This window comes from Ixodes scapularis, unplaced genomic scaffold, assembly GCF_016920785.2.
Source record: "Ixodes scapularis isolate PalLabHiFi unplaced genomic scaffold, ASM1692078v2 PGA_scaffold1__304_contigs__length_218370807, whole genome shotgun sequence".
Classification (NCBI taxonomy): domain Eukaryota; kingdom Metazoa; phylum Arthropoda; class Arachnida; order Ixodida; family Ixodidae; genus Ixodes; species Ixodes scapularis.
This window is the reverse complement of record NW_024609846.1, coordinates 179429063-179443635: the sequence shown is the minus strand read 5'-3', so window position 1 is coordinate 179443635 and position 14573 is coordinate 179429063. Positions and strand designations below refer to the sequence as shown.

The 14573-nt window shown below is 47.4% G+C and overlaps 1 pseudogene; it reads right to left on the bottom strand.

Annotated features, from left to right (window-relative positions):
• Positions 1-7420: 7420 nt before the first annotated feature.
• Positions 7421-9138, bottom strand: LOC115327248 (annotated as a pseudogene).
• Positions 9139-14573: the final 5435 nt, after the last annotated feature.

The window sequence follows — 14573 nt, the reverse complement described above, 5'->3', positions numbered from 1 at the left end:
GTATATAATTTTTTTTGACTATTGAGTTTAAGGGCATGGTTTCAATTAGAATCTTGCTGAGCATCATCGAAAAACACTAAATCAACAAATTGCAGTACTTTACGCGGTACTTTACGGCTTTCGGAAAAACCGCACCAATTCGACGGGTTTTTTAGTTTCGGTTTTCAATCGGAGCGCTTTTCGGTAGGGAGGCTCTAGTGAGGGTGGGCGCAATTGCTAGATCGGGGATCACGGGATATGAACGCCATTTAATTGGTAAATATTGCTGGGAGTCTACGGAGAAAAGGGTAATTTTATTTCCAAACTCAGGTGACAAGAGCGCATTAGTGTGCTTGAATAAGTTATGCGAGGTATAAATTATCATTCGTCTATAGCCACCAGCTTTGTTCCGATAGGTTAAGTATTTGTTTAACGCGGAAAATGGCGAATTCCGCCATCTTGGACGCTGCTGCTCTTCTGGCAACCCTGCCTTCTCCTGAGATGAATTCGACGAGATGAATTCGGCGCGATGTGCGATTTTTCAAATTTGTGTCGTAATATAAGTAATTTTGAAAGAGTTGCAGAGGTGCTTCTGATGCGTGTGTACTTTTGAAAAGTGATAAGACTCTAATTGCCTCACGGGGACGTTGAGGAGGTGATCAACGTTTTTGGCGGGGAGGAAATAAGCGGGATGCGACCGTTGGAAGGAGCGAAAAGTGACTCCGATCGAGATAAGCGAGGGGGCAGAAAAACTACAAGAACTAGAAAAACACCCCAAGGCACACCTCAAGGAAAGACAGATAACAAGGCCAGCAAGCCAAGTAAGAAGGAGACAACGAAACAAGCGAATACGACCGAGAATGACGGTGGAGGGATGGTAAAGTGCGAGGGATGCGACCGATGGGTAGATCTAGAGGCGACGCCATTCGAAGCACTCGAGGAGGCAGAGGCAAGCCGCTACAGATGCGCGCTGTGCATCAAAATTGAGGTAGTACAGGAGATTTTAGAGAATGCCCTGAGGAAGGCAAAGGAAGAATGGAGAGATCGAGAGGAGTGTCTCAAGACGCTTTTTGAAGAGGAGAAAACTTTGAGGACAGCAGAACAAGCGAAAAGGGAGAAGCTAGAAAAACAAGTTGCAGAGCTCATCAACACACTAGAGACAATCCAAGGTGAGACCAGGAAGGAAAGGAGGCCACCGAACCCGCACATGACGCAAGATGGGAAAGGGAGGATACAGGAGACAGGCCAAGTCAGGCAAGAGGGTACGATGGCACCTCCGAGAGGTCGAAGAAACTCCCAGGTGGGAAATGAAACCCAGGAGGTGATAGACGGGGACAGCGAAGTGATAGACCAGAATGGGGAGAAAGCAAGTAGGGTAGAAAACGAAGAAAAGACAAAAGCTGAGGAAGTGACTAGCACAGACAGAGAAAAGACGGACAACACAGGGGCAAGGACAAAAATAGCCTTCCTGCTAGGCGATGCCAATGCGGAGAAACTAAAGCCCGTACTGGAGGAGGAGGTGAAGGATGCTAGAATGAAGACGTGGTTCAAGTCAAGGGCAACTTTGGGACAAACTCTGGAGCAAGCAAGAGATCTGAAAGAACTGGATGAAAGAAAAAGAGCCCTCGTAGTCATACACGCAGGCATGGAGGATGTCATGAGTGGACAGGAGGTCACCAGCACGATCGAAACGACAAGGATCCAACTGAAAGAACTGCTGGAAAGTCACAATGGCACTGCTATGCAATATGTGCGGTACCTATGATACAAACAGGAGGGCAAGAGACCTTACAGAGAGCAACGGAACTTAACGACAGCCTGAGGAGACTATGCAGAGAGATGGGCCCACGAGTGGATTTCGTCCCAGTGACGGGAATGTGGAATAGACCAGGGTGGCTGCAAGGGACACAGTATTCGAAGGAGGCGGCAGAACATATGATGACGAGAATGAGTGCAAGGCTTCGGGCTTTTTTAGAGACCCCAAGGGGGCCCAAAACACCGAGGAGAAAAGAAGGCAAACGAGATCAACTGGAAGGGCTGCTGAGAGCCTTGATGGAACAGCTGAAAAGCGGGTAGTTGAAGGACGCGACGAGCCTGGGGCAGAGGGGCCAGGACAGGCAGCGGAGCAAGGGAGACTAAGGAGAGTGAGTTTGAACTGGTTTGGTAAAGGCACCAGAAATAAGGAGACATAGAAGAGGATGTAAACGCAGGGAGAAAATCAATCTTGCTTTTTTGAACATACAGGGGGGTCGAACAGAAGGGAAATGGGAAGAGATATACAACCACATGCGGCAAGAGCGGATAGCCCTGTTTGGGGTGGTGGAAACTCACCTTAGGGGGGAAGAGGTACCACCTCATGACCAAGACTTTGTGTGGGAGGGCTGCAACCGAACAACGGAGGACAGAAGAGGAGGGGGCTCTGGATCAAAACGCAACAATGGACTAGAAGGACCCCTGAATGTAAAGAGCACATGTGGATGCTGGGAAAGCTGATGGGTAGACCGGTGGCCATAGCAGTGGTGTATTTTTGGTCAGGGAGCCAAGAAGAAATGAACCAGAAAATTTATGAATGCCTAATGCAAGACATACAAGAGCTGCAGGGGCAGCACGAGGTGATTGTGTTGGGGGACTTTAACGGTCATCTGGAGGAGCTAGATGGAAAGATGGACGCCAATGGCAGGCGACTGATGAACCTAGCTAGACGAAACAACCTGGTGGTAAGCAACCTGGAGGAGAAATGTGAGGGAACCGTCACATGGACAGCAAGGGATCAATGCTCAAGCATAGACTATGGTCTACTCTCACCTGGAATATATGACAGGCTGACGAGCATGAAAATAGATGAGGATGGCTTGGGCAACCTGGGGAGCGACCACAACCGCCTCAGGTTGATCTTTGAGACACATGTGGACAGAACAGAAAAGGGGAAACAGGAACATAGAACAGGACACCCAACAGAGAGGGAGATAGAGAAGATAGCAACAGCACTGGAGGGCTTGAACTTACCTCTCAAGGGATATGAAGACATGGAAAACGCAATGAAAAAGGCCCTGAAGGAACAGATCCGGTCACGACCCCGACGGAAGCGAAGACCGAAAGCTTGGTGGAACCAAGAGGTGGACACGGCGGTGAAGAGAAGAAGAGAGGCGAGCCGATACCACTGCGGAATCGTAAAGAGGGGCAGGCGAGAGGAAGTCAACAGAGCCTGGGATCTCTTCAGAAGCTGCAAGCAGAAGGCAGCGGCATGTATCCAGGCCAGTATACAACGGTGTGATCGACGATTTATGGAGGAACTTCGAAGAGCGGGAAAGAGTGCACCACAGCGCTTCTGGAGGAGACTACGGTGGGAGGCCAGGTCAACGAACCACACCCAGATATTGAAACAGCCGGAAACCGGAGCAGAGATGTTGGGTATACAATGCATCCCCCTCATAGAAGAATGGTATGGGAACATGATCGGGGCAGAAGAACCAATGTCTGTGGAGGGAGATCAGGAAATCCCTGATGTGGACAATAAGGACCAGGGGCCGCCGGCAGAGCTTAGAGTAAGACCCACAGATGGGGAGCTATCAAGAGCGGCACGGAGGGTCGACGCAAAGACTGCAATGGGAAGAGACGAAATCCCCATGTCACTTATTCAGGGTCTGGGACCTAGAATGCGAGCCTTGGTGGCAGGAAACCTCACAGAGATCCTCGCGGATGCCCAAGTACCGGAGACATGGAAAGAAACAAGAATGAAGCTCTTGTACAAGGGAAAAGGCGAAAAGACTGATCTCGGTAACTACCGGCCGATTAGCATCACATCAGTGCTTTACAGAATGTGCACGCAGATTATCAGAACGAGACTGCAGAAATGGGCCGAGGAAACGGAGGTGCTGGGAGAGCTGCAAAACGGTTTTCGAACAGGAAGATGTATAGAAGAAAACCTATTTGTGGTAACACAATGCATCGAAGTGGCAGTCCAGGAGGGCAGACCACTTTACGCAGCTTTCCTGGACATTTCCAAGGCATACGACACGGTAGACCGGAACATACTCTGGAGTCGACTTCGAGGGCTAGGAATAAACGAGGCAGATGTGAAGCTGCTGCAGGCACTGTATGCTGGGGTCTCAGTGCAGATTGAGTGGGAGGGCCACATGACCAGGCGTCTACCAGTACCCAGGGGCCTGAGGCAAGGATGTCCACTATCCCCCTTGCTATTTATGTTGTATGTGGCACCGTTGGAGAAAGCGCTGGAGCAGTCGGGTGTGGGCTTCGACCTATCATACAGAGTGGAGGGAGCCTGGAAGCGGCAGAGAATACCGGCCCTCATTTACGCCGATGATGTGGTGCTCCTTGCCGGCTCGCCTGAGGACCTCCAGGTGCTTCTGGACATATGCGGGGAGCTCGCCACGCATTTTAGACTCCGTATCAACCAGAGGAAGAGTGCGGTCCTAGCCTGGGGAGACCGAGATGGACCGAATCGGGAACCAGAGGAACAACGGTGGCACCTGCAGGGAGGGAGGTTGACAAGACAAAACACAGTCAAATACTTGGGAGTGACCCTGACTGCGGAGCCCGACTACCTGAAGGTCCATGAACGGGAGAAGAGATTGGGAGCGATAAGGGGGAAAGGAATCCTGGCGAAGAAGAACACCTGGACGTTCAACAGGTTCGAGGTGGTGAGGGGTCTATGGAAGATGGCCATCGTTCCGGGACTCACGTACGCAAATGGCGTAATCGTCCTCTCATCGCAAACAAGGGCCTTCCTGGAGAGAAGAGAGAGGGATGCGGGAAGAATGGCCTTGGCAGTTTCAAGAACAGCACCCAACGAGGGTGTCCAGGGGGACTTGGGCTGGTCGTCCTTCGAGGCCAGAGAAGCCAGCGCCAAGGCACTGTACGAGAGGAGGGTGCACAGACTCCCGGATGGGAATTGGGCCCACCGCACCCTGCGCTACATGATATACCAGGGAAGAGGCACCAAATGGATGCACCGCCTCCGAAGGCTGCGGGACCACTATGGTTTCGAACCGATCTGTCTGGAGTCAGCGGGCGAGAGCCGGGAGGGCCCAGCGGCAATCAGAAAGGGCATCCGAGCAGTGGAGACGGAGAGATGGAGAGCGGGAGCGGCGGCGAAGCCGTCCCTCGCGATGTACTACGCGGAGAAGGAGGCCATAGGGAAAGAGCCCTGGTATGACAACTCGACAGGCAGTGGACTCCTCGCAGAGGCCCGCATGGGCACATTACGGACCCGGGTGTGGAGGGCCAGGTTCACGGAGGGACAGGAAAGGACGTGCACACTCTGCGGGCAGACCGACGAGACGATGGAGCACCTAGTCCTGCAGTGCCGGCACATTGTACCGGTCCCAAGTACAGAGGTGCTACCTGTAGCACTCGGTTTCCGAATCGGTGCAGAACAAGGAGAGGAAGAACAAAAGAACGTTCGATCGGCGGTAGACGTGATGAAGAGGCGGCTGAAGGTCTGGTGGAGGGAGACGCATCGGCGGAGGGAATGCAACCGATCAGCGGAACATCAAGCGGAAGCGGAAGTCGCGGGAGGCGCGACAGGCTAGATCCAGTATCCGTTGCTGTTGATCGCCCGATACAAAGGGAAGAGCCGCAGACTCCAATCCAATCCAATCCAAGTCTACTGGACAGGCAGTCGGCGTCGCTGTGCTTGTGGCCTGACTTGTAGACTACGCAGTCATGTTGAACTTTTGCTAGTCGGAGACTCCATCGAGCGAGACGTCCTGAAGGGTCCTTGAGGTTCGCAAGCCAGCAGAGTGAGTGATGGTCTGTGAGTACGCGGAACGGGCTCCTGTACAAGTACGGGCGAAACTTCGTGATTGTCCAGACGACCGCAAGACATTATTTTTCAGTCGTGGAGTAATTTCTCTCCGATTTGGACAGCGTCCGACTTTCGTAGGCGATGACTCGCTCGGCGCCTTCTTGCACTTGAACCAGTACCGCTCCAAGTCCTGCATCACTAGCGTCCGTGTGAATCTCGATCGGTTTCCGCATCCTGATCAAAGTGTCCAAGGACGGGAGGAGTGTGGAGTCTTTGCTTCAGCTCGTCGAATGCCTGCTGCTACTCCTCGGCCAATTCGAACTTCTCGGCGTCCTTTGTGAGGTGTGTGAGCGGTGCGGAAATCATTGCGAAATCCCGAACGAAGCATCGATAGTAGGCACAAAGTCCATGAAATCTTCGCATGGCCTTCTTGTCTTTCGGCGCTGGAAATGCCGCGACGACGCGAGTCTTCTCGGGGTCTGGGCGGCCGCCTTCGTTGCTAACCACGTGGCCTAGGAAATTCACTTCGTAATAGGCGAACCGGTAATTTGACGCCTTGAGGGTGAGCCCGGCGGTCTGTATGGCTTGGAGAACAGCTCGGAGTCGTCGCAAGTGTTCGTCGAAGTCAGTTAAAAACACTACGACATCGTCAAGGTAGACGAGACAGCTCTCAGACAACACAAATGTATCCCAGGGTCGTCCTACGGAAGTCCCACCGGGATGGCAGCGACATCCCAGGGATATCTCAGATTCCCCCTTAAACTTCCCGTAGACGTCCCAATTACCACCGGAGACAATAGCATGGGAGGTTCCCACGGAGGTCCCGCGGACGTCCCTTCGCACTCTCACGGGATGTGAGTGGGACTACTTTGGGAGGTATTATCCCACATCGGATGGCTATGGGACTTGCACAGGACAGCTCATTCTGGTTTACGGATGCCATTCGAATTTACTTGAAACCACTGGAGCCAGTGTTACGAGCCGCCAACACAGGCGATTCGCATTCTACGTTCTGATGTAAGGGACACATGGCTTGTGCCATTTTGAAAGAAAATAAATCTCACTATGGCGAGTGTTAAGAGTTTTACGAGGCATGACAACTGGGGTCTCTTGCAACCTCACAGCTGTAAATGCAGTTCTTACTGAGGATGTAGCCAAAGACGTCTGAAAAACAGCATCATTACATGCATGATATACTGATTCTCAAGTATTCATTTAACAAAATGGGTGACGCCTGCTGTTTACTATTATGTAAAACACACTGCATGGGAAGACGTCCCTTTTACAAGACTCCAGATGAGGTTTTCATTAACAAAGGGGCAACTCCAATCTCTAAAAAAAGGTAACATCTATTTTATTTGCACAGACCATTTCCCGGCTCTTACAGATTATCCTGTAGCTTTCAGGCCATCTTGCTTTCACAGATCCTCCCCTGATTCTTCCACATCCCTAGAAGATAGAAGAACAAGCCGATAAGCTGAATTCCCTGTTGAAATTGCCTCGTTTAATGTCTGCTTAAATTATTAATTATTTGAGTGCGACCATGGTTGTACCTCCTCAGGTAGACACCTCATCCAAAGCAAATGCAGTTCATTTGAGAGTGGTATGCTCCATTCCTTAATATGTTCCGAACCGTGGCCATATATTTCCGAGTTGGACATGCAACGTTTAATTTCATGAGCCATAACATTGCAACCTGAGCTGAACACAAACGAATGAGCTTACTTATTGCAATGCTTTTGAAGCCTCTCCTGGGGGCATGGCGCAGCCATGAAATTGTAGTGGCTTCAACATCTTTCAGGGTAGCACCAGCCACCTCCTTTGGCTTGTTCGCTGTAATGCAAGCTGTAAAATATTTTCGGGTTAAAATCTAGCAGAAGCAGATGTGTTACTTAGCTGAAGTACCATGTCTTATAAAATGTTTTTATTAATTAGAACCAACAGAAAATGAAATTAACCAATTGTAAATGAGTGTCTCGTAAACATTCCACACACACAAAGTAAAAATCATGAATGATACTATTACACTGCATGGGTACATACCACACATCACCTTGCAGAACTGTAGACTGGAGAACTTTCTCTTTGTCTTGGTCCCATACCACGTGAAGGCTGCCCCCACTTCGTGGCACAGCATTTTGCGAAGAATTCTGGCAGTTTTATCTTTCACATCATCACCCCCAATTATTTGCATCTGCTGCTTCTGAAATAAAATACCAAAGATAGTAAATGTAAACTTCCTGGATGTGGGAATGGGTCGCCTCTACTGCAGGAGGGTGTATGAAGGCCTCAGACGCCGTACAAAAGGTAGTATGGATTTATCATCTTTATAAAAAGAGTGCATCTCAAACATGAACTAACCAGTTGGACCCTTTTTTGCTCGCATGCAGTCAACTCTCTGTCAAAGGCAAGGAAGTCCTGTAGGGTCTCTAACTGTGCAAAGCTTAGAGGTTCAGCGGGTAGTCCATCCACATGGTGTAACATGTCGGTGATCATCATCAGCTGCTCAGATAGGTGTTGTTGTGTTTGTCTCATGACGTGTAGTGACTTCAGAACTCACATCATAAAGCCTAGAACGAGTGCACGCAAAGTTGTACGTGAGGCGACCTCAGCAGACAAACATATGTTAGAGCAAGAGGTATCTAGTCTTAAGAAAAAAATTGCATGTAATCACCACTCAATTGCTGGCTGGATGTTGATGTACTCGGGCCTTGAGTGTAAGGCTGCCCGTCTTTCAAAATGTGATCACCTCTGAAACAGCAAAAGTATCCTTGAATAGGATTTGAAGCACCATCTGAACAATGTAACATAATAGTAAGAGAAAGATCTATAGTGTGTGTTCAAATAGCAAATGGGATTGTATTTCTTTTTAAAATAGAATATACCACAAACATTCCGATTTGTTACCGTATTCTTGGCTTGCTTGCTCATGTCTCGGAGTCAAAGGGGACATGGAACGGCCTCCTGGCAAAGAAATTCTGCGAAAACTGCGATTCAGGTCTGATCTGTATAACAATGCACATCAACAGTAAACAGGTTCAAACTTAGTCTCAAATATTGCAAATAGACTAAGACTAATAACTTATGTGTCCATGAACGCCCACAGTTAGTAATCCTCCACTGTCTAGAGATGAAATGGTTCCCGGGAGAAAAGAGATGTGTAACAAAGCTCTTCTAGCGCTTAATTACCACAATAGGGCAGATATCAAAAAGCACTCGAGATAATAACTTGCAAAGCAGTGAAATCAGCCAAACGAAGCGTGGACTATGCTAGTTTGTTAACCCGTTGCTTCATTAAAGCACAAGTTAGGTTCCTGTCTTCCATAAACAAATCAAGCAAACAAAAACAAACATTTTTCACCATGTTCCCGCCAACCAGGTGACTTGCTCGCTTGACTACGAGGCGACGTTTCTTTGTGGAATGCACGGTAAGTATACCTGATGACAAAATAATGTGTGCACCATATTAAAAAAGTGCAGTAAAATACTGGGCGTCCGCCCATTTCACACTAAGCGCCCACCCACAAATATTGTGGCATCTCAAAGATTACGCGCAGTACAAATATAGGGGAAATTGATGACCTAGCTAGCACCCCTCCCCCCCCCCCCCCCCCTCCCCCCTCGCCCCTTTCGCGATTATCTCCAAATTTTAAGTGGGCGCTTGCTCGGTACATTACGGTATATACAATTAAGGCAATAAATATCAGAACAAAAAAGGCAAAGCTATCCTGGAAAAGTACCGAGAAAAAGCTCTGAAAGTGACAAATGTTTGTTACCATGTGTCCGCTCTTTAGAGGAATAACTGATTGCTGAACGGCGCCGAATTGACAGCTCTCCACGAGGCTCGCGGCGACAGCCTGAATGAGAAATTATGCGTTTGCCGTACTTTAAAGATAACACAAGAAGGAAAACCGTACGATGGAAAAGTTATCCTGGAGTGGTGTTGAGAAAAATCTCCAAAAATAATAAACGTCTATTACCATGTGTCCACTCTTGAGACGAATAATTGGTTGCGAAACGGTGTCCAGGTGACAACTCTCCACGAGGCTAACGGCGACTGCCTGAAAGAGAAATCATGCATTTGCCATACTTTAAACATAGTAGAAAGACAACTCCACCACAGAGATGCTATCCGGAAGTGTTGAGAGAAAGCTCCAAAAGTAATAAATATTTATTACCATGTGTCCACTGTTCTGAGGAATAACTGGGTGCTGAACGGTGCCGAGGTGACAGCTCTGCACTAGACTCATGGCGGCTGACTGAAAAAGAAACCAAACAGTCACCATACTTTAAACATGATACAAGAAAGACAACCCGACCGCAGGAAAGCTATCCTGGAGTGGTGTTGAGAAAAAGCTCGAAAAGTGATAAATGTTTGTTACCATGTGTCCACTCTTGAGCTAAATGACTGACTGGTGAACGTTGCCGAGGTGACAGCTCTCCATGAGACTCATAGCGACTGCCTGAAAAATAAACCATTCATTCGCCTTACTTCAAACATAATACAAGACAACCCCACCACAAAAAAAAACTCCAAAAGTGGAAGATGTTTATTACTGTGTGTCCACTCTTGAGAGGAATAACTTGTTGGTGAATGGTGCTGAGGCGACAGTTTCTCGTGAGATTTACGCCGACTGTCTGGAAGAGAGACCACGCATTAGCCGTAGGAGTGATGAATGTTTCGTACCATGTGTAGCCTGTTCACATGAATCCTTAGACCTAGGAACTCTGGAGCGCGGGGACAAAAAAGATGAACACAAACACAAAGCTCCGTGTTGTGTCCATCCTTTGTCCCCACTCCAGGGTTACTATGTCTCTCCTTTACCAGTTCGCCTGCCTACTGGCTTCAACTTCAAGGAATTCCTGACTGCTGATTGGTACCGAGGTAATGGATCAGCCTTTAAAAAGGCGGTGGCTGCCTAAAAAGACATCATGAATCCATTGTCGCTGAAATCACATGTTAAGATTACACCACCAACCATGGAACATTGCAGCGATTCTACTAAGGCACTGAAACAAAGCACCAAAAGCAATTAACATTTAATACCGTGTGCTCGCTCACCGGAGGGCTTATCAGTCTTTTCTCAAACCTGGGGCGCTTTACGCTTGCGGCGGCTGCCTGGAGAAATAAACATGCCCGAGTGATATTCGAAAGAAAAAAAAGCCGTTTACAAATCCCTGTAACGCCGAATGGGAGCGCAGCTCTTGAGGAGGAGTAGGGAAGGGTAGTGAGGGGGTTCACGTCACCTACGGGTAGTCACGTGACCTCGGGGGGGGGGGGGGGTCACGTGATCTCGGCGGGGGGGGGGTCATGTGATCTCGGGGGGGGGGGGGGTCACGTGATCCCTGGGGGGCGTCACGTGATCTCGGGGGGGGGGGGGGGGGGTCACGTAACCTCGGGGAAGGGGGGTCACGTGATCTCGGGGGGGGGGGGTCACGTGACCCCCCCCACCCCCGGTTACGCCGACGCCGACGGCGACGCCGCTCTGGCTGGAAATGGGCCCCTAAGAGCTGCGCTCTCAAACTTGAAGAACTCAGACATGTGAAATGTCAAAAAGCCAATACCTTTCATAGAGGTGCACTCGGTTTGCTGCTTGCGGAGTAAAACTCTCACTTTTCGCTGTTGTTTTAAAGCATGGTGGTTAGGGATGCCGCGAACCACCCTAGGTTCGATTTCGAAAGGTTTCGAGATTTTCGAACCGAGCTCAGGTTCGAAATCGATAGATTTCGAGGTTTTCGACCGTACGGAGGTTTGAATTCGAAAAATTCGCAGCTTTCAAAAACCGTGGAGTTTCGAATTCGAAAAGTTCGAAGCTTTCACGATTTCTAAAAGTTCGGGTTCGATTATTTCAAATATCTTTTTAATTGAGGTTCGAGAAATTAGAAGACTTCGAACTTTCCTAACTTTAAATTCGAGAGATTCCAATGTTTCAAATTTCTTTTGATCTGAAATTCGAAAAATTTGAACGTTTCGATGTCTTATAGACAAAGGTCGATAAATTCGAAGATTTCGAATTTCTTTCCACATAAAGTTATGTGGGGGGGGGGGGGGGTGTAAGAGAAGAACAGTATTATATTTCGATTGTGGCAACTGCGAAAAAAAGCTTAGTGTGCAGTCGGACTGGTGGAAATTTACCATGATGCCTTTCAACCGGAGACTGGAGCAGGAGGAGGAAACGTTTCATTCTGCCTTCTTCCCCAGTCTCCGGTTAAAAAAACAAAACAAAAACAGAACAGAAAAAAAGTAACAATTCGAGGAAATTTGTCAACACGCGCGCGCCGCGAAATGTGGCTCTGCTAACTCGTTTAATATCCTGTCTTGACCGAAAGCATATTATACAGCTGAAAATTGTATTGCGGCAACTAAGCTAATAATTTTCACTCCCAGTGACATCTTTTAAGTTTTCATGCCACATATACTTACCAAAGGGGCCTAAGTTGAAAACATAAAATCGACAGCAGCAGAACTCAATCTATAAAAAGGATAAAAGAAGCAGTAAATCTTTTAAGGCTTCTAGTTTCCTGTCGATTCTTATTTTTTACAACATTTTCCTACGCAAATTTCGAACATTATGTTGTTATTTTTGACCGTTTTGAGTTGCAGTTTTCTTGCCTTGTTTAGTCGTCTTCAATAAAAAAAGAAGTTATTTACAGCAATCTTTTTGCATTGACACAGCACGATTTGAAAATAATTTAAATAATTTATTTTGGACGTTTGGTGAGCAATGTTTTTTTGCAATATTTTGCCACCAAGGGAAGGAAGGCACAATGGCGCATGCGCATCACTCCTGCTGCAAGAACGACGGTCGCTTCCCGCTGTGCTTTGATGGAAAATGTTGTACCATCGCGATTCACATATCGTTCACCAGGGATCTCCGCGCTTCCGCGTGACCCGTTGTTCGTCAGCGCCATGAGTTGCGTAGTGAATCTTAAGACAGTGACGAATGCGGGACATTTTGAAGATTTTGATATTTCTTGCGGGACTCGAGATACGAGCTTCAATGTGGGACAGTCCCGCGAGTCGCGGGACGGGTGGTCACCCTATTTGGAGGTTTATTTTTCGGGACGGAAGAAACGCTGAGCAAAAAGCACAGAAGCCGACACAACTTGAGGTCGAGGAGTGTTCTACCATACCAGTGGCGTCGGAAGAGGAAAAACGGGGGGGGGGGGGGGGGGGGGGAAGGGGGGGGGGGCTCCAGTTTTCCCCCCTCCCCCGGATATTTCGGACTTTTTAAGAAAACAATACGGGAAAAGAGGGCACAGTCGAGCTCATTTTAATCTGAAATTATTTATTGCATATGTATAGCTACTGTCGCTCTTCACTACATAAAAGGTCGTGTAGATGGTCATTCTTAGAAACTCGTTGCAAGAAGGCACTACTCATCACATGTTCGGTGGTTTGGAAGTTCAAAGCTATGTCTTTTTGACATAAATAACTGTGCCATTGGTAAAAAAAAAATAAAAAAATAAACATAACAATAAATGTAAAAACGAAAAGCTGGAGAGAAAAGAAAAAAAAACTATCAAGCGCCGGAAGTGTTGTATTCTGGCATATTCAGAGCCCCAGAACTACAAAACAAGTTTCTCCTGCAAAAATGTGTAGAGGGTAAAAGAAACACGCCCCAGAAACGTAAAAAAAAAAACAAATGTTGTTTTTTTATGGAGTGCTGAACTTGAACAATTTTAGAAATCATCCCCCATGAATTAATTTATTCTTCAACGTGAAAAAAAAACAATAAATAAATTTTGTATTCTGCCGATGGTAATGCTATGTAGTACTGTCTGTGGTGTTAATTTAAATGCGATACCTCAAACAATTTTGACCAAAAAAATTACCAAGTTTACCAAGCAATTCTGCCCGTAGATACATGTTTCGATATTTCTTTGAAACTCGTCTTGAACAACGATAATCATATCTTAAGGCGACACTTACCTAGGCTATACATAGATTATTCTTAAAAAGTTTAACATCTCTACCATAAATAGCTTCGGCGATAGCGCGCTTCAAATATAGCGCAAGCGACAATTGTCAAAACCCGTCGTCCTTCCTCATTCCTTCGGGAATATTCTTCGCTAAAACCAAGCATGCCAGATGATTGAAATAAACGGCATTGTTTTTCGCAAGGAATGCAGCACCGCATGTAAAAATGCGGAAAAAAAATTACGAATTTACCTCATTGCTTGAATTCAAATAAAACCGCCCGCCGGTCTTTCGAAGTTCGACGGACTTCGAACTTTTACGCTAAAAGGTCGAAGTTCGTCGAACTTTTTACTTTTCAGGAATCGAAAGTTCGACAATTTTCAAATTACTTAAAATTATAAGTTCGACAGTTCGAAAATAATCAAATTTCTTAGCGTAGAAAGTTCAAAAAGCTTCGAACTTTGTAGTGCAAGAAGTTCGAAAGTTCGAAAATCATCGACCTTTTTAGTCCATCAAGTTCGAAAGTTCGACAAGCATCGAATTTTGTAGCTTGATAAGTTCAAAATTTCGAAAAGCGTCGAACTTGTTAGTTTAACAAGTTCGAAAATCGACGTCTGTCGAATTTCTTGAGATGGAAAGTTCGAAAATTCGAAATCTTTCGAACCTGTCGAACGCTTGATTCGAAAAACGTTCGCGGCATCCCTAACGGTGGACCTGGCGGTTTGGGTAGCTAGGTCTCTTCCCCCTCAGTTTCAGATTCACTATACAAAATCCTCTTAGCTTTTTTCCTTCTCCCACGACCCATCTCCACGTCGCTACGAAGGTTCGATGCCACCTCGGCCGTCGGCAACTTGCTTCTGGCTTCCTTGTAAGTGTCTGTAAAAAAGAAGGGATTGCTAGTAAAAC